This window comes from Lissotriton vulgaris, unplaced genomic scaffold (assembly GCF_964263255.1).
Source record: "Lissotriton vulgaris unplaced genomic scaffold, aLisVul1.2 SCAFFOLD_3869, whole genome shotgun sequence".
Classification (NCBI taxonomy): Eukaryota; Metazoa; Chordata; class Amphibia; order Caudata; family Salamandridae; genus Lissotriton; species Lissotriton vulgaris.
Window position 1 is genome coordinate 55304 of NW_028247765.1, and position 20698 is coordinate 76001.

The 20698-nt window shown below is 43.3% G+C and overlaps 1 pseudogene; it reads right to left on the reverse strand.

The window, feature by feature from the left end:
* Nucleotides 1-3684: 3684 nt before the first annotated feature.
* Nucleotides 3685-11851, reverse strand: LOC147665054 (transcriptional and immune response regulator-like; annotated as a pseudogene).
* Between the last annotated feature and the right edge of the window lie 8847 nt (nucleotides 11852-20698).

Below are 20698 nucleotides of genomic sequence, written 5' to 3' on the forward strand. Positions count from 1 at the left end.
AAACACTCATACTGATACTAAAAAAACATCTAAGAACCCAAATACCTACACATGTAGGTACTCATCAATCCATGCAACCAGTTATTCACAAAGTGAAACACTGATACATATAATCAAATATTTAAACATTACTCGCTAATATATGTATTCACTAAGATACACTTAATAAGCCAGTTATCCAATCATTTCTTTTTGAAAAAAACATTCATTAAGACAATAATTTAAACATTTATTCTTCCCTCGACCTTTACATATACATATATAAAACATATTTATTTTTTAGAAAGACACATATTCACTGGATGGTGTCATAAGTGATGTCACTGACCATGTCATGAGTGATGTAATATGTAATGTCATCAGCAGTGCATTACACGCGCAAGTTATATTGAGTCCAACTAACTATAATGTGGAATTTCATTGGTTTTATGTCAGTAAAATTTCCAGCTAACTATAACTGGTGTCAAACCTATGGTTTTTTCAGTGAATTTCATAGGTTTTTCAAATGCTACTTCCTAACTATAACGTGTGTAAAACCTATGGTTTTTTCAGTGAATATATATATATATAAAATCACTGGAAAATCAAAGGTTAGGCATTATAGTTAGGCACAGATTTCACTTGTACAAAATCAGTGGAATTCAGCAGTTATAGTTCCCTAAGCTAACTATCAACTATGCCCCCACAATGCACTGCTTATGACCTCATATATTACATATATTACTCATGGCATGGCTAGTGACATAACTGATGAAATCTCAAATGGAATTGTCTCTGCAAACTATCTGCCCCCTAATGCGAGGATCATCTTGACACAGAAAGCTTGGCTGCCCTATCTGCTCTGCACCCTGCCCAGCCTGGGTAACAACAAACCTGCTATGCTGTCATGGTCCTGAGGCCCTAGCAACCTGCTCCCTTAAGTAGGACTACCTATACTTACCTTTAATTCATTCTGTGTATTGTGTTTTTAGGTTGCCTCCTTCTTCATAGCACTCCGGCTACCGATGACATACACACCCTGCTTCTGGCCGAACCCGGGATGCTCCAGATCTTCCATTACAAGAACAAATACAACAGAAATAATAAGTACATTCAGACTCTAACTGCAAAATAAAATTGACACAACAGGACATGAGCTTTTCTTGGTCCACGCGAAATGACATAAATTATACTTGATTCGATTGCAGCATCTTTGTGAAATACCAACAAAGAACCACTTGTTTTGAATATCAAATACACCATCTCAAAGTCAAAACTGACCGCTGCAGGATGTTTGCAATCGAACAGATCTTCACAGTAAGTTATCCTCTTTTAGCTTCTGGTTTCATTATTTTTTGTCTTGTGCCAGCACATTGTCACATGAGAATTACAACAAATCGCATCATTGTGTTTGGCAATAAAAGGTCACTGAGATCATGAAAGTCTTTTCTTACATAACCTTTATGAGTGCAGTCGTTATTATGCCTTCATGTCAGGGTTGTTAAAAGTCCAATCACTGCAGCTGCGGTTACCAGCAGGCAGCTTCTGAGATGGTGTGGCAGAGTTCACAGTCAGTGGGTCAAGAATGCGTCACCAGTCAATCAGTCATATGCTTGGCTGCAGCTGGGTAGAGATGTTGTAGCTTCCTTTTGAGGGCAGGTGCCTCTTTTTGCGAACTCGATTCATTTCTCTGCAAGCTTCAGCACTACTACACTAAATAGGTGTCTGCGCTTCATGTCGCTATTCCCAGACACTGCAGGGAAGCCTCTGTGCACATTCCGTGGCCTGGAAATGAATAAGTCTCTGTGCAGAATGCAGGTCTGGACTGAGAGCACAAAGCAGCCCTGGCAATTCTATTGGACCAGCTGAAGCGGGGGGTCATAGGGTGGATGAGGGTGCTAGTGTGAAGCACGACTGATTCACACTAGCAGTAGCAGTTGCTGAGGTTGGGGTTGAGAGCTCCGCATTATGCTGGATAAAAAGCTATCTGACAAACAGGCGGTTTAAGGTTCAAGTTGGTGCTTATTCCTCCAACTTCTATGACAATGATAAGGGTGTCCCTCAGGGGTCAATTTTGAGCCCTACGCTCTTCAACCTGTATGTGTCCCCTCTCGCAAAGGTTATACGAGCACACAGGTTTGGAACCGTGTCCTACGCAGATGACACCCAAATATTGATCACAATCAATCAGAACCCAGACAAAACTAAACTGAGGTTCAAAAATTGCATGGTAGACATTCATGACTGGATGACCAGGAACTTTCTAATGATGAATGCAGGCAAAACGGAGGTCATGCTGTTTGGAAGGGCCGAGAAAATCTGGTCCGAAGATTGGTGGCCAGCTTCCCTTGGTCCATGCCCGTCGCCCAATCCTTCAGTTAGGAATCTTGGGGTAACAATCGACAATAAGTTGTCCATGTCTGATCACATAAGTAAAGTAGTATGCACTAGCTTTGGCCTCATGTGTAGTCTGAGGAAAATCTTTAAATGGATTCCCCTCTCAGCTCACATGCCCATAGTACAGGGACTCATTGTCAGTAGGATTGATTATGGGAACGCACTTTTGTCCTCAATAAATACCACGCTCTTGGCTCGCTTACAGGTTCTTCAGAACACCGCTGCAAGGCTGGTGCTCGACCTTCCCTCCTGCACCCCGTCATTGCCCTGCTTAAAAACCTTGCACTGGCTCCCAATACAAAAGCGCTTAAAGTTCAAATTATGTTGCCTGGTCCATAAATCCATCAATGGACATGGTCCAACATACCTAGAACAAAACCGTAAGGTCTACCATCCGGCGAGAACGCTTAGATCATCCAGCAAGTCTCTCCTAAGTGTCCCTAGGGTACGTACGGCCAGAAACGGTGACATGGCATTTAGCAAAACAGCTCCTGATGCCTGGAACTGCCTCCTGCCCCTCCAGATTAGGACAGAACCCGATTACCTGAGATTCCGCAGACAGCTAAAAACCTGGCTCTTCTAGCCCTGCCTTTTGCCCTGTTCTGGGTCTCTGTCTGGAGGTTCTCTGCAAGCGCTCAGAGACCTTCGGGTGATTTATGCGCTATATAAATGCAAATGAAATGAAAATGAAAACTAAACTGGTCCCAAGCAATGCTGCTGTTGTTGAAGGGCTGCCAATATTGCAGAACTACAGCAAAACCAGCCCCCATTAAACCACTCCAAAACTGGCCCTCACCCTTCCAGCCCCCCTTGGAAATGACCGAAGTCCGCTATGGACAGCCCGACCCAGGCTTTATGCCACTGCACCCAGGCACTGCATGGAAGTCCCATGTGCTGCTACCAGGCACTACATAAGTCTTTGAGCTGCAGGCATCATTTTGTGTGTTGTATATCACTGTACCAGGTGCTGCATAAGTCTCTGTGCTGCTTTCTTTTACCCTTGCACTGAACATCTCTGTACTTCGTGCCTCTGCACCCATGTTCTGACTGGACTTCTCCGTGTGGCAGGACACTGGACGTCTCGGACAGAATTCCTCTGTGGCCTGGCATTGGCAGTTAAGTCTCTGTGTTGCATGCTCTGTACCAGACACTCCCCAGAAACCTCTGTTCTGTCTGCCTGTGCCCTGCGAACTGCCTGCTGAAGGTGTCAGTTGGGTGCTGTCATTAGCTACTCAGCATGTCAGATACAAAGCAGAGCAGGAATGCGGAACAGTCTGTGCTGTCCCTCGTCTTTCCTACTTCTGAAGCTCAGATGAGTTTCAGGGAATGCCTGGCCATTTTCAATAACTGGACCAGTTTGTCTCTGGTGCACTGCTTCAGCGACATCAATACTCTACCTTGCTCATCCACTTCCTTCTCGATGTTGAAGATGATCTTGGCATGCTCCTCTGCTTTCTTGCAGTGGCACTTTTTGAAGAGCTGCTGAAGAGACTCCTAATCAACATGCTCAAAGTTGTTGGCCACTGCTTTCTTGCACGGAGCATTGTCAAAGTGGAAACCTTGCATCTAAGACTGCAGCTGTTTATGATTGACATTTTTACTTGTAGCACATGTGTTTAGTTTAGATTCAATGCTATAATGTGGCTGTTTACTAGTGCTGTTTGCACTTGAATTTAGCACATGCATTTGGTTAGGATTTAATTCTTTGATGTGACCGTTTATAAATGCTGTCTGCACTTGATTGTATCTTATGTTGCAGTTAGGATTCAATACTATGATGCCCAGCCACATATTTGGTGATTTAATGGTGCACTCCACCTTTTACATTTTGTATTGCCACATGCACCCAGGAACTAGCCCACCTGGGAGCTGAAATACAAAGAAGCGTGAGAGAACTTGTTTGTGGTTTTTTGCAATTTGCCACAAATGTGCAGATCCTCCCACGATTTTATGGAAAGATTGTAAAAAAAATAGTTTTCATCCGCCAAGCGGGGTACCTGTGGGACCCCACCACCACATGTAGGAGGTCTGGGTATTTCTACCCTGCCCCTTTTCTATATTTTTTCAAAGTTTCTGGTGAAACTCAGCTGAAGCGGAGTCCCAAGATGACTGCCAACACTTCCTGGTTGCTATCCTCAACACATGTCATATAATGTCATGAATGATGTAATATGTGAGGTCATTAGCAGAGCATTACTGGGGTGCAAGTCATAGTTAGCTCAGCTAACTATAACTGCTGAATTTTACAGGTTTTGTACAAGTGAACCCTGAGCCTAACTATAACATCCCTGTAACATTTATTTTTTTCAGTGAAACTATGTATCTATCTATATCTATCTATATCCATATATATATATATATATATATATATATATATATATATATATATATATATATATATATATATATATATATATATATATATATATATATATATATATATATAAATAAAAGTATGTATATATATATGTGTATATATATATATATATATATATATATATATATATATATATATATATATATATATATATATATATATATACAAAAACAACAGTTGATGGACAGAATGCAGAACAATGTCATACATTGACCCCAGTACAGAGATCTGGGCCTAAATCCATCGTTTTTTTTGCACTCCACACCACCCCAGCTATCCTGACTGAAGACGGCTGAAAGCCAGAAACCGGTCCTAGGATGCTTGATTCCGGTCCAGGAAAGACATGGCTTGGCAGTTCGGGCTGGACTGTTCCCATGAGGCACAGGGTCAAGGCTGATTTGCATATGTCTGAACCGGGGTGTTGTGGAGTGCAAAAAAACGATGGATTTAGGGACAGATCTCTGTACTGGGGTTAATGTATGACATCGTTCTGCATTCTGTCCATCAACTGTTGTTTTTGCATATATATATATATATATATATATATATATATATATATACATACATATATCTATACATAAACACACATGTACATATATGTGCATATATATATATGTGCGTATACATATACATGTTCATTGAAAAAAACCAAAGGTTACAGGGACGTTATAGTTAGGCTGACTTTTCGCTCATGCAAAACTAGAGAAATTCAGCAGTTATAGTTAGCTTAGTGAACTATAACTTATGCCCCCACAATGCACTGCTTATGACCTCACATATAGCATCACTCATGACGTGGTCAGTGACACCACCCATGACATAACTGATATATTATATATATATATATTTATATATATATATATATATATATATATATATATATATATATATATATATATATATATATATATATATATATATATATATATATATATATATATATATTCACAGAAAAAACCATAGGTTATAGTCCATATATAGTTAGGAATTTGCATTTACAAAACCTTGAAAATTCACTGAAAAAACCATTGAAATTCCATATATAGTTAGATGCGCTAAATATATATCGCGCACCCGCAATCCACTGCTGATGATGTCACATATTACATCATTCATGACATGGTTAGTGACATCACTGATGACATCACTGATGACATCTCAAATGACATCACTGATGACAACATCCAGTGACTGTATGTTTCTGTAAAGTTAAAATATGTCTTACATATTGAAGAATGAGTGGATGTATAAGTGTCTGGAAGAAGGATTTAGTAGGTGCATGACTGACTGTATGAGAGAATGATTAAATGTGTCTTAATGAGTGCATGGGTTAGTGACTAAACTATCTTAATTTGTGCATCATTATATCTGTTGTTCTACAAACTGCTGCATGTGTTGATCAGTAGCTATATGAATAACTGTATGGGTTATTGATTGGTTGTCCAAGTATTTGTATGGGACACTGAGTGTGTGTGTATGGGTAGCTGGGAGGTGTGTGACTCTGTACATAGATGTGTGAGTAGTTGATTCACTATATGTATGGGTTCAAAACTGCATGTGGAAACAGCTGTATGGGCGGATGACTGTGTGCATTAGTGTATTAGTGAGTGAATGGATATCTCAGTGCTACATGTCAAAGTAAGTACATATGTAAAACACAGTACATGTGAGAGTTGACATATATAAATAACTGTGCATAAGAGCCAGTGAATGTGTGAGTGGCTGTATGGATCATTGTGAACTTGTATCAGGGATTGTATAACAGAGTAAATATGTGTTAGTATATGTTTGAATAAGTAAGGTGTGTATAACTGTATAGTTGAGGAAATGGAAGTGTGATTGATTGTTTGCATGACTGACTAGGTGTGTGAGTAACTCCATGGATGAGTGACAGTCTGTGACTGTCTGTTTACACTGATTGTATCTAAGGTTATATTAGAGTCTGAAGAGGTTCATGGTATTATCACATGAATGATATCATCAGTGATGTGATCAGTAATGTCAAATGAGATGTTATCAGTGATTTTATCAGTGATGTCATTTGAGATGTCATCAGTGATGTCATCAGTGATGTCACTAACCATGTCATGAATGATGTAATATGTGACATCATCAGCAGTGGATTGCGGGTGCGCGATATATAGTTAGCGCATCTAACTATATATGGAATTTCAATGGTTTTATGCGAGTAAAATAAGGTTTTGTAAATGCAAATTCCTAACTATATATGTTCTATAACCAATGGTTTTTTCAGTGAATTTTCAAGGTTTTGTAAATGCAAATTCCTAACTATATATGGACTATAACCTATGGTTTTTTCTGTGAATTTCAATGGGTTTTTAATAGCAAATATCAAAAGCTGTCAAATGTCAAGTACGTGATAGGTAAAAACGTTTTCGTGTTTATGCACGCTGATGTGCTTTGAACGCTGCCCCCCTCCTCCCCTCTTTTCTCTTAGTAGTACTCTCTCTTTGCAGATAGTGAAGGGTAGTTAACGCAGACCTTTACCCCCGTTGTAATCCGTCGTACCTGCTTGTCTCTCCATTTGATTGATTGTTATCCAAGCATTTACTGTTTTAGAATTGGTTCTCTTTGGATCATTCTCTATTTACAAACAAGCACAAAGTCGCAATACTCTGTTTAGTCTTTGCAGATAGTGAAAAATCGTGTAAAAAAATAAAAGTAATCGAGCAAAATCAGTAGACCACTAATTGGATCTCTTTTTGACCTCGCTAAAATACAAACATTAGGAACAACCCTTCATGAGAAATGCGAAAATAGTGAGATGAACTGAGCTCCACACCATGATGGCTGCAAGACAGCTCGACTCCGCCACCCACCCCGCCCAAAATAACAACAAACCCTATGCAAATATTATAAATATATACAACACACCAGCAAAGTAACAGGGTAAAACATTTTATTAAATAACTATTTACATAACTATTTTATACTTTTTGTTGCCCGATCCGGCTAGCTCAATCGATCGAGCATGAAACTCATGCACTGATAGCAAGCGTTGCTGCTGATGCTATGCAGACAAAAATTGGTTTTCAGTTTGTACATTCTTTAAGATTTTTCCATCCAAGGCCGGTTGAGAGTTTGTAGAACGATGGCTTCAGATTTTCTACATACGGTGTGGTGGCGCGAACTGGGAGGGGGCGTTTGGATCCTGCCCCTTCCCCAAATAAGATTTTCATACGTGAGTGTTCGTTCATGCTTTTGGTCCCTGAGTTGCTTCGATGTCACTGCCTTACACAAATGGCAAAAGTCCTGGATGTTGAGTGCCATACTTCAGAGTTCTAAGCAGCGCTTGTAACACTGTCTAAACCTTATTTGCACCTGCTGCAGCTTCACTATTCAAAGTAAGTGGGGTCCGTTTGTGGACCTGACTGCATTGGAAAACAATGTGATACGGTGCGTCCCTAAACCGCTTGACGGAGGCCCCCGAGGGGCGGTGAGATGGCTCGGACAGGGAGGGGGCGCTTGGCTCCTGCCCCGTCCCCAAGTCGTGTTGCCCTGGTGTGGCCTGAGATCGCCCCCGACATAGGCGGCCGGCTCCCGGGGTCCGGCGGAATTTTTTGCCTTTTGATGACTCTTCCATTCTGGACCTTGTCCCACAATCCGTTTGACCTGAAGACACGCTGTAGTGGGGCGCCCCTTTACCGTTTTAGTTGCCATTCCGCCCGCTTTTGCTACTCTGTGCCTCTTCCGTCCTTCAGCTGTTTACCGCCCGCTCTTGCGACTACAGCGTCTCGCTCACCATGTAGTTGAGTTGCTCCCGCTCTTGCGATTTAACAGAACTTTTTGGACTGCTGAAAGCGGTTGTATTCCGACCGCTGGTTGGTGGAGACATTTTGACTATATTCTGGACCTGCGTTGTCGCGTAATGCGTCATATGACGCGCCGCGTTAGCGCACCCGGAAGTGCTCCGGTGCGCAAGGCGCAGCTTCCCGGAAACGATCCAGAGCGCGCCGCGCAGCGCGTAACGTAAGCATAACAGGTCATGTGACTTGTTAATAAAACTTTTCATTGGTTCATTTTACTTTTGTTTTCCTAATGATGTAAGACTAGGTCATGTGACCTAAAAATAACACTTTTCATTGGATTAAAATGTTTTTTTTCCCAAACGATGAAAGCCCCACCTTGTTTCTGGATGTTTCAGACTGAAGCTGGCGTCACCATGAGAGCACCACCATCTCGTAGCTCCGTCGTGGCCAATCCGCAAGCAATCATGGCAGCCGCTCCCCACCGGAAGCCTGCGGGAGTCGAGGGCCCCCAAGACTTTTGTAGAATCTTCAAGGCTGAGGGGACGCTTTCGAGAATGGGACCCAAGCCCTGGCAGACAAGCGTCCGAGTTCCAAGGTGTCCCAGGGCCATTTTACTGGACCAGGCCCAAATCCGAAGAGCCGGCCGCCATTTTAAGAGTCCTGTGGCAGCCGCCTATCGCTGCACCGCAAGAGTGGGAGCAACTCAACTACATGGTGAGCGAGACGCTGTAGCCGTAAGAGCGGGCGGTAAACAGCTGAATGGCGGAAAAGGCACAGTGTAGCAAAAGCGGGCGGAATGGCAACTGAAACGATAAAGGGGCGCCCCACTACAGCAGACGAGCCTCCGCCATGTGCTTCAAAACTGCATACGTATCTCGTGATATCAAGGTTGGGCAACCAGTACACAACAAGCAGTTACGAGTCCCATTTACACCGGCGCCATTTTGGGCGCGGCCGGGCAGGTCCAGGATCTAGTCAAACATAACAAATGAGGCTGACGTCTCTGAAGCAGTTGACGCACAGCAGGACATAGCAAATAAACATGAAGTCTCTAAAGCTGTTAACTCACTGCAGGACAAAACAAGTGAACCTGAAACCTCTGGAATAATTGTCGCTCAAAAGAACAACACACAAAACTCTGTAGAGCCTGAAGAAAGAAAAACAGAAGGGCACTGTAGTTTCAGACACACTTAACACTAATGACTTAACAAAGATATCGTCTGTTTATGAAGCAGTTATCATGTTCACAGAATTGACAAAGAAGTGTGTAGACACCAATGCTATTAAGAAACACAAGGAAATCCCTAACGCATCAGCATTCTCGGAAGAGGTTGACACAGATAACATCTTAAGGAACAAAGAAAGACAAAATAAGGATGAGGAAGTTATCACTTTAGTTTTTTCATCAGCTAGCGACAGCAAGAAACATATTGTAATGGAGATTAGAGAGGCTATGGATGGATGAATAAATTATCAAAAGAAATGGCGACTCCCCCCTTTAGCAGATTAGCTAAATCTTTGTGTAATTTGGACATTAAAGTTATATTATTGTTGTTGTTGTTGTTATGGTTATAGTTCTGGTTAATTTCAGCAAGAAACACATTGTAATGGAGATTAGAGAGGCTACGGATGGGTGAATAAATTATCAAAAGAAATGGCGACTCCCCCCTTTAGCAGATTAGCTAAATGTTTGCGTAATTTGGGCATAAAAGTTATATTATTGTTGTTGTTGTTGTTATCGTTATAGTGCTGGTTAATTTCCATTCAGAGTGTCCTACACAGCACCACTCTAGGTAAACACTACTTTATGTAAAACCTGGGACATAGCACTCATTGAAACTATAGTTGGTCACCATGGGGTTTAAAGAAGGGATGGTTCTTCACCTGGGTGCCTTCCACAACTCAGCACGTTGTGCTGCCTTGGGACTATTCGCACAAAAGACAGCTTCTGACCATTGTTGGTTTTTTTTGTCAAAAAATGTTTAAATATATTTACAGTTTTTGTTGCGTTCGTTATATTTAAAAGTTAATAAAGTTTTATAATCCTACTTTCTTGGAGTACTATATTTTTTAAAAAAATCGGGTGAATGGAGCCTTGAATCGGGTTATTGTCATGTGTGGGCTTTGCAAGTGTACTGCTACAGGATCGGACATTTCAAACTCAAATGCACGTTCTTTTTCTTAACCTTCTCCGAAGCATGGAGCGCAATAGCAGGCAGAGAAAGGGTGATGCACGTGTTGAACACTGCCTGGCCTGGCAAGTTGCTGGCAGTGCCCCCCCCCCCCCGCCCGCTCCTGAAAGAGGGCACACACACACCGCCGCCCCGAGTACTTCACAAATCTTTAAAAGACCATGCGCTTGTTCATGAGGCTTAAATGGTTTATCACCCCTTCTAGAACCCCTGCATCGACCCTCTGACGTTTCCTGGAAGAATTAGCACGTAACACAATACCAAGCCCTGTCAGCTGAAACCCCCGAGGAATCGTGGGGCATATTATCAAGGGTGTTTATTTCCGCTTTTTTTGCTTTAAAAGCCAAGAAAGCGGAGATAAAATTATCTCCCTATTACCAAGCTGTCGCTAACACCAGTTAGTGACAGCTAAAAGGAGATAGCGACCATCTTGGGCCCCGCTTTGCATGTCAGTGATATTTATCACTAATGACATGCAAAGTGGGCGTGCCAAGATGTTAGCAACTGGAAACAGTCCCTAACATCGCTATCTCCTATTACCAACTTTTGGAGATATTCGCTCTAAGCGCGAATATCTCCAAAAGCTAACACCTGCCCTGAGCAGTTTTTAGCCATGTTATCCAATGGGAGGTGGATAACATGGCTAAGAGCATTTGCTGGATAATGCATGAATATCGCTGACTTTTCAGCGATATTCATGCATTGCGGCCGTTTTTTATCGCATTTGCGATAAACCTTGCTAATAGCAAGGTTTATCTGCGTTAAAATTCGCCGATGTGCGGCGACAATTTTTGTCTCTAAACAAGTTAGAGACAAAAATTATCGCTAGTTGTTGGTAATATGCCCCCGGGTTTTTGCTTGCAGGAATCGGGAGGCGGAAGACTAGCACTGAAATCAGTAGTCTCACGCCTGAATCGGGAGGATTGGTATGTCTGGATTCTCTACAGCTGGGGCCATAAACTACATCCGCAGGGCTAAGTGATAGCCTGGGTCCGGCCTGGACAATCGGACACAGAGGAAGAGGAGTGTCAGAGGGTGCGGTAGTGAATAGGGTGAAAGGGAGGTGTCGGGCGGGCACAGGGTGTGATTCTCAGGGAAGAGCAGCGCAGATGGGGGGAAGTATATGGCCCATGCATGAGAGAGAGAGCGGGGGTGACCAGTGCGTGGGGGAGATGCTTGCGAGGGTGGGGAGCCGTGCTGAGAATCGACGGCGTGCAGAGAGTGGGTCTGGTCAAGGCATCTAAAATGGCTGCTGTGCACGACAAAATTGTGGCATTGGACAAAAAGGCAAGATGGCGCAGACAATGTTTATCAATAAGGATTCATTTATAACAAAATATTTACTCGCAGTGACAAAATGGTGGTCAACACTTCCTGATTTCCATCGAATCGAACGTTAACAGACGTCACGCAGCAAAAAAAAAAAAAAAAAGCTCACGCACAGCCGCTGGAAGACATGTATCAACATATATGAGCCTCCTCAGCCACCCTCAGAAAACATAAGGGATCAGGATACGTCTCCCGCACCCCCTTATACCTAGTAATTTAATTAAAACGAAACACAAAATGGTGAATTCCCGTTTCGCTACCAGTTTGCGGCCCAGTTCGCGGCCCGGGACCCTTTAATAACCCCAACATCATTCCTAGGGGGTCAAGAGGGGTATACCTTGCCCCCTTTCATTAAATTCCCCCTTCGTTTTTCACCTCTTCTTCTCTCTCGATCCTACCGAGAGATAAGATGGCGGCCGCTCCGGACTGTTTAGAATGTTGACAGACACCGGAGAGCCAATCAGCTTCGCATCGCAAAGTTCCGTTTCGCGAAAAGTAAGCGGACCGGAGCGCAGCCCGGAGCGCTGTTACAGATATATATCTTGTTTTGAACGTTAATTTCTCAAAAACCACTGGAGCACATATATTGAGACCTAGCAAAGGCACATCGGGCTAACAGTCCCTACAATTTTGCCAAGTTTCGTGCAAATCCATTCAGCCGTTCGAGCTAAAAGTGAGGCCAAAGGCCCTATGGAAAAATGAATGGGAAAAACGTGTTTTGGGACCCCCCTTTTTTCTCGGCCGCCCCTTGATGAAACCCCCCCGAATTTTCAGGGGCTGCTCAGAAACAAAATGTGCCATTTTCCTGAAAATTTCAGCCGATTCCGTCCACAAACGCCAAAGTTATTAGACATAGAATTTTCAAAAGTTCCATAGACAAATAATCCTAACTATATATACCTACTGGCGACACGCCAGTAGGTAATACATATATATATATATATATATATATATATATATATATATATATATATATATATATATATATACTCACTTAAAAAAACCATAGGTTTCAGGCCTTATATAGTTAGGGGTACGCGCACGGTACACGTACCGTACACGTACGGTGTGCGTACCCCTCGATTTTTTGGGAATTTTTTATTTTTGTTTGCCCTTGGGGGTCCTTCTGGGACCCCCTGAGAAGGGCTAGAGGGTTGGGGGGTCTCTACCCTGCCCCCTTTTCGTGTTTTCCACTCTTGTTTTGGGTTCTCTTGTGCCTCAGTTCTCCTGAAAAACAAGATGGTGGCCAACACTTAATGGTTTGGACAGTTTAGAATGTTGACAGTCGACTTCCAGCCAATCAGAAACTCGCTCGTGCACGTAAGGGTACGCGCACGTACGCGTAAGGTACGCATACCGTACGCCTATGGTGCGCATATAGATATATAATTTGCTCAAATTCAATTTTCTCAACAACTTTTGGAGGGATTTTCACCAAATATAGAAAAGGCACTACTGCATACCAGGCCCTACCATTTTGCCAAGTTTGGTGTAATTCCATTTAGCCGTTCGGGCTGTAGCCATGTCTAAAGGTCCCTATGGAAACTAACATGGGGAAAATACGTTTTGGGACCCCCCTTTCGGCCCCTGCTTGACGAATCCACCTGAAACGTTTAGGGTAGGAGCTGAGCAGAGCTGGCCAAAATTCGGAAAAATCACACGCACTACTGTTTACCTGTCCCTACCATTTTGCCAAGTTTGGTGTAATTCCGTTCAGCCATTCGGGCTGTAGCAGTGTCTAAAGGTTCCATAGAAAATGTCATTTGAAAAATTTCAAACTCAATTTTCTCAAACTCTACTGGAGGGATTTACACCAAACATACAAAAGGTACTGCTGCATACCAGTCCTTACCATTTTGCCAAATCTGGTGTAATTCTGTTCAGCCGTTCGAGCTGTAGCCTTGTCAGAATGTCCCTATGGAAATTAACATGGGGAAAACACGTTTTGGGACCCCCCTTTTTTCTCGACCCCCGCTTGACGAGTCCCCCCGACACTTTCAGGGAAGGAGCGGAGGGCCGGGAGGCAAATTTAAGGAAAATTACAGGCAGATCCCTCAATCGGGGCCAAAGTTATTCCCAAAAGAATGTTCGGAATTTTCTATGGTAACTAGGTCTTAACTATATATACCTACTGGCGGTCGCCAGTAGGTAGTTATAGTTAGGCTTGGCTACCATCGGAAATTCCAAACATTCTATTGGGAATAAGTTTGGCGCCGATTGAGAGATCTGCCTGTAATTTTCCTTAAAATGGTCTTGCTGCGCTCTGCTCCTTCCTTGAAAGTTTCGGGGGGATTCGTGAAGTGCGGGCTGAGAAAAAAGGGGGGTCCCAAAACGTGTTTTCTTCATGTTAATTTCCATAGGACGGTCTGACAAGTCTACAGCCTGAACCGCTGAACAGAATTACGCCAAACTTAGCAAAATTGTAGGGACTGGTACGCAGATGTGCCTTTGCTATGTTTGGTGAAAATTGCTCCAGTGGTTTTTATGAAAATTAACTTCAAAAACACATATATATCTACAGGCGCGCTGCGGGCGCTCACCAGTGCGCGTACCGGGGAGCCCACCTGGCACGCAACGGGAGTGCGCGAGCGGAAAGCTGATTGGCTGTCGGGTGTCTGTCAACATTCTAAACAGTCCGGAGAGTCCACCATCTTGTGTCTCAGTAGAATCGAGACACAAGAGGTGAAAAAAGAAAGGGGGATATAATTAAAAGGGGGCAGAGTAGACACCCCCTGACCCCCTAGGTTTTCTGAGGGGGGCCTAGAAGGACCTTGAATGGCTAAAAAACTTTTATTTTTATTTTTATTTTCGCTGGGTAAGCGCTGGCGGCGCTCCCCGGTACGCTCTCCTGTACGCGCTCCGTGAGTGCACCACGGGGAAAAACAGTGTAAAAAATGTGAGTGTTTAGAGGAAAGTGATGCATTGCTGGAGTGCGTCACAAAAATGATGCAACTCCAGCAATGCATCCTTTCACATGGGGCAAGTCCCATGTGAAAGGGCCTGCATCAGTCTTACGCCTGCTGTGAGGCAGGCCCAAGATTTTGACACAACGGCGTCCTAAAAGTGACGCAGTGAAATCTCATAGATTTCACTGCGTCACCTCTATGACCCTTTCTTGCGTCAATACGCCCCTTTTGCATACATTTCACCTGACGTAGGTATAATGTGGCGCAGGGGTTTACAAAGTGACGCATCTACCTAGATGCGTCACTTTGTAAATATGACTGAATAAGGTGCATTTTTTACAGTACTGGTGCTTCACAAAAAGTATTTAATTTATGACGCATTATGTCGCAAGTACTTACAGATACGTCAGTATTTCTGACGTATCTGTAAGCGCAAAAGTGATGCATTGCTGGAGTGTGTCACAAAAGTGACACAACTCCAGCAATGAATCCTTTCACATGGGGCCAGGCCCATGTTGAAGGACCTGCGTTAGTGTTACACCTGCTGTGAGGCAGGTGCAAAAATGAGGCCTTCAGTCTTCTACTCTTATTTTTTCTTTCACTTTCTCTGTTTCTTCACTGCCTTACTTACCTGGTCTCTCACTTACTTGTCTTTATCCAGTCTGTATCTCCACTCTTTCCAAAACATCACTGCTCTTTTCTTACCCTTCGACACCCCTGTTCCTTTACTACATTTTCTTCGAATATCCACATTCCCCTTGTTCACTCTCCTTCTCCTCACTCTCCTTCCCCACACTCACCTTCTTTCAGTCCCCCTACTTCACTTCCTTTCACCTCTCGTCCCTTTCTGTGCTTTCTTACACATTTTCCTCTCCTTTATCAATGCACTCCACTTCACTTACTCTTTTTCATTTTTTAAGAACATAGCTCTTTGATGAGAATTGGAGGTAGTTCTGAAAAGAACTTTTTTTTCTTTTTTCTTTTTTTAGAACAAAAACAAAAACAGGGACTGGAAACTGCTCAACAGGAGCAAAAAAAAAAAAAATGTAGGGCTGGGAACGGCAGCGATGGATCTCCAATGCTCGAACCATGAGCAGAACACTTTGTTCCCCATAGCAAAGTAGCTGATCACAGTCTCTGCATTTAAGAACGCCTTTGTTAAAGAATGTTTGGAATCAGCTCTTGCGATCGCCCCCTCGCTGAAGTAGTTGTTCCTCCAGTTGAAGTAGAGGCCCCATCACTGGGAACCTCTTGTGCCAGAGCCCTGACACTCTCCCGGGCAAAATTCTGGGGGTGCTTCCTCTCCACATGGCGAATCATTGTGGAGTTTCCGAAAGAATATTTCTTAGTGGGGTCACCCCGTGACAGGACAGTGTGACAAATCCTGCACTCCACTTTTGGAGCATTTACTTTCTTATGGCCATCAGGAATTGAAAAAAACTTCCAAATGAAGAGTTCTTTTACTTTCGGCTGAGGAACCTCTTCATCCAGAAATTCATTGGAGTCATCTTCACTGCTGGATGGTCTGGCAGCCATGATAATCCAAGATATTATTGCAACAAAGATCCAACAGCAAAAAGGCAGGTCTTGCAGTCACAAAAGTGAAAGTAGAAGTGAAGGAAATGGGTGGGGATTTCATTCTTTGTAAAAAAAAACTGTTAGCAACCAATGAAAAGTTATTTTAAGGTCACATGACTTGACGCACTTACGCTGCGCGCACCGAAGTGCTTCCGGGGGCGCTTACGCGGCGCGAACGTAGGCACTTCCGGGGGCGCTTATGCGGCTCGAACGTAGGCACTTCCGGGGGCGCTTACGTGGCGCGCCTAAGTGACGTTTCGATAGTTTCACGGAAATGTAAAATCATTTTCATTTCCTAAATCAAAAATACTGCTTTTATAAGTATGGTACTAAATTTCTAACGTTATTATTTACTTTTCATACATATTTTTTTAAACGAACGCAGAAATATCGCTCTCGGTGTGCTCTCGGGAGAGCTTACTGGTGCGCGCACCCTGAGCGCCCCAGGAAAAAATTATAAAAAAAATATTAATTTGGAAAAATATTATTTAAAAAATAAATTATTAATAATTAATACTTACACAAAAAAGCTAATGAAAAAATGATAGGTAACAAACTCGATATAGAAAGGAATTAGCTTTTAAAAAACCTAAGAAATTCATTGAAAAAAACAGAGATTTCACAATCGTTATAGTTAGGAATTAGCATTCAAAAAACCATTGAAATTCACTAAAAAACCATAGGTTTCACATTTGTTATAGTTAGGAATTAACATTTAAAAAATCTTTAAAATTCACTGAAAAACCCATAGGTTTAACACTAGTTATAGTTAGCTGGACATTTTACTCATACAAAACCATTGAAATTCCAACGTTATAGTTAGTTGGACTCACTATAACTCGCGCGCCTGCAATCCACTGCTGATGATGTCACATATTACATCATTCATGACATGGTCAGTGACATCACTGATGACATCACTGATGACATCTCTATTTGATGATGGACTCATGGAAAACAATATCAATATTACTTGGAAAGTTACCATCATTAATGTATGAATTTATCGGGTTGCTCACAGTATTCGAAATGATTTATCCATTATAAGATTAATTTCTCCATGGATATGCCTAGTGGGTTAAGGTTCCAAGGCAAATCATCAATTGTAAATTTACGGATGTAGAAAAAGGAAAAAACATAAGCAAACCAGAAGAGGAAAAGAAGAGAACATCCTGCTACCCCAGTGGGAAGGTATCACGGCCAAATGACCAAATTACAAAAGCCTTACTAATGTCTCTCAGCAATCAAACTCCTCCGCAGCCCTCTGCAGAAAAAAAAAAATATATATATATATATATATATATATATATATATATATATATATATATATATATATATATATATATATATATATATATATATATATATATATATATATATTGGTTACCAAGCCGCATGTCCTTCTGATCAAGGATGGCACTGACACCGTGAATTCAACTCAAGTTTCAGTTTATTTCCAAAAAGCTGCTTACAGACGCGTTTCGGCGGAAGCCTCCGCCTTGCTCACTGTATATATATATATATATATATATATATATATATATATATATATATATCAAAAAACAAGGTTTGCCCTCTTGAGATGTCGCACACAGCTCGGGGTAGAAGCACACCATAAAACAGGCAGCAGTTAGGTTTGCAGGCTGTATGACATCCAATAGCCAAACGCGTTTCGAGCTTCTGCGAGCTCTTGATCACTGGCAGTAAAGAGAGTAGGAGCGGCATTGAGAACAACTTTTTTATTCAAATGAGGAGTCCCGCCCCAATGGGCGTTGTGGAAAATGGCATGCTGGTACTGATAGTCCTGTCGTGCAGCCACACAAGACTCTTGTAGTTCTTTAACCAAGTGGTTTGCCTTCCTACTTCTTAGTCAAATATGCAATCTGTGTACGGTGAAAGGCATACATCCACTGCATACCGCTGCTAATGTAACTGTTAGCGAGGCCCCCCGCTGTCCATGACTCACGTTGGTGATTACCATCGCGCTGGATCCGCTTGCAGGCGTCGGGACATCTCGCGGCCGGACTAGCCGCTTTACATCAAAAAACAAGGTTTGCCCTCTTGAGATGTCGCACACAGCTCGGGGTAGAAGCACAACATAACACAGGCAGCAGTTAGGTTTGCAGGCTGTATGACATCCAATAGCCAAACGCGTTTCGAGCTTCTGCGAGCTCTTGATCACTGGCAGTAAAGAGAGTAGGAGCGGCATTGAGAACAACTTTTTTATTCAAATGAGGAGTCCCGCCCCAATGGGCGTTGTGGAAAATGGCATGCTGGTACTGATAGTCCTGTCGTGCAGCCACACAAGACTCTTGTAGTTCTTTAACCAAGTGGTTTGCCTTCCTACTTCTTAGTCAAATATGCAATCCGTGTACGGTGAAAGGCATACATCCACTGCATACCGCTGCTAATGTAACTGTTAGCGAGGCCCCCCCGCTGTCCATGACTCGCGTTGGTGATTACCATCGCGCTGGATCCGCTTGCAGGCGTCGGGACATCTCGCGGCCGGACTAGCCGCTTTACATCAAAAAACAAGGTTTGCCCTCTTGAGATGTCGCACACAGCTCGGGGTAGAAGCACACCATAACACAGGCAGCAGTTAGGTTTGCAGGCTGTATGACATCCAATAGCCAAACGCGTTTCGAGCTTCTGCGAGCTCTTGATCACTGGCAGTAAAGAGAGTAGGAGCGGCATTGAGAACAACTTTTTTATTCAAATGAGGAGTCCCGCCCCAATGGGCGTTGTGGAAAATGGCATGCTGGTACTGATAGTCCTGTCGTGCAGCCACACAAGACTCTTGTAGTTCTTTAACCAAGTGGTTTGCCTTCCTACTTCTTAGTCAAATATGCAATCCGTGTACGGTGAAAGGCATACATCCACTGCATACCGCTGCTAATGTAACTGTTAGCGAGGCCCCCCGCTGTCCATGACTCGCGTTGGTGATTACCATCGCGCTGGATCCGCTTGCAGGCGTCGGGACATCTCGCGGCCGGACTAGCCGCTTTACATCAAAAAACAAGGTTTGCCCTCTTGTTCATCTCCGTGCACCTCAACCCACTTGGGATAACATGCAATATGTGGCACTCACTGGAGTATATACAGGAATCCAGAGTCCGTGGCATTCACTGTGTGGACTATAAGGACCAGAATGCCTAGCGCCTATCTGGGGCGGGACTTTCAAATAAAAATCTTGGATCTGCAAATGGCTGCGATTGCATTTACATTTTTTCCACTGACGAAGAGCGGACAGACCGCTCGAAACGCGTTTGGACATGGAGGCACGAGGGAATCCTGTCATTGCTGCTGCCGGCCTTGGTGTGCTGTAACCTCTTCCAGAGAGACCTCCTCACGAGGGCACCCTCTTTGACTTGATTTAATGCGGCTCGTCCGGCCGCGAGGAGGTCCCACTGCTTCTGAGCGGATCCTACGTGCTTGCAACCGCGGCACTGTGTGGAGGGAAGGGGGCCTCGCTGTCCGGGACTATATTGGGAGCTTGGCAGTTCATCTCTGTGCACCTCAACCCACTTGGGATAACATGCAATATGTGGCACTCACTGGAGTATATACAGGAATCCAGATTCCGGGGCTTTAACTGTGTGGACTTTAAGGACCAGAATGCCTAGCGCCTATCTGGGGCGGGACTTTCAAATAAAAATCTTGGATCTGCAAATGGCTGCGATTGCATTTACATTTTTTCCACTGACGAAGAGCGGACAGACCGCTCGAAACGCGTTTGGACATGGAGGCACGAGGGAATCCTCTTCCAGAGAGACTTCCTCACGAGGGCACCCTCTTTGACTTGATATATATATATATATATATATCCGCACTGTCCTTCCCACTGCGCCAGTCTGCAATCATCAAACCTCCACAGGAAAGAACAGGAAGACCCAGAGTGCAGTGAGTTTGATTTATTCAGTAGTACACCACGGCAGCATAACGTTTCGGCCTACACAGAGGCCTTGGTCACATATATATATATATATATATCTCGAGAGCCGCTTGGGAAAATCGGATGCAGCGTGATGTCTCCAGCATACAACGAAAAGCAGACACGAGCCCAGATTGAGTGCAAGCAGTAGCGTTTATTTCTCGTTAGTCAGCCATAACGCGTTTCACCACCGGAGTGGCTTGATAACATGACAACGTTCAAACATTGAATGGACCATT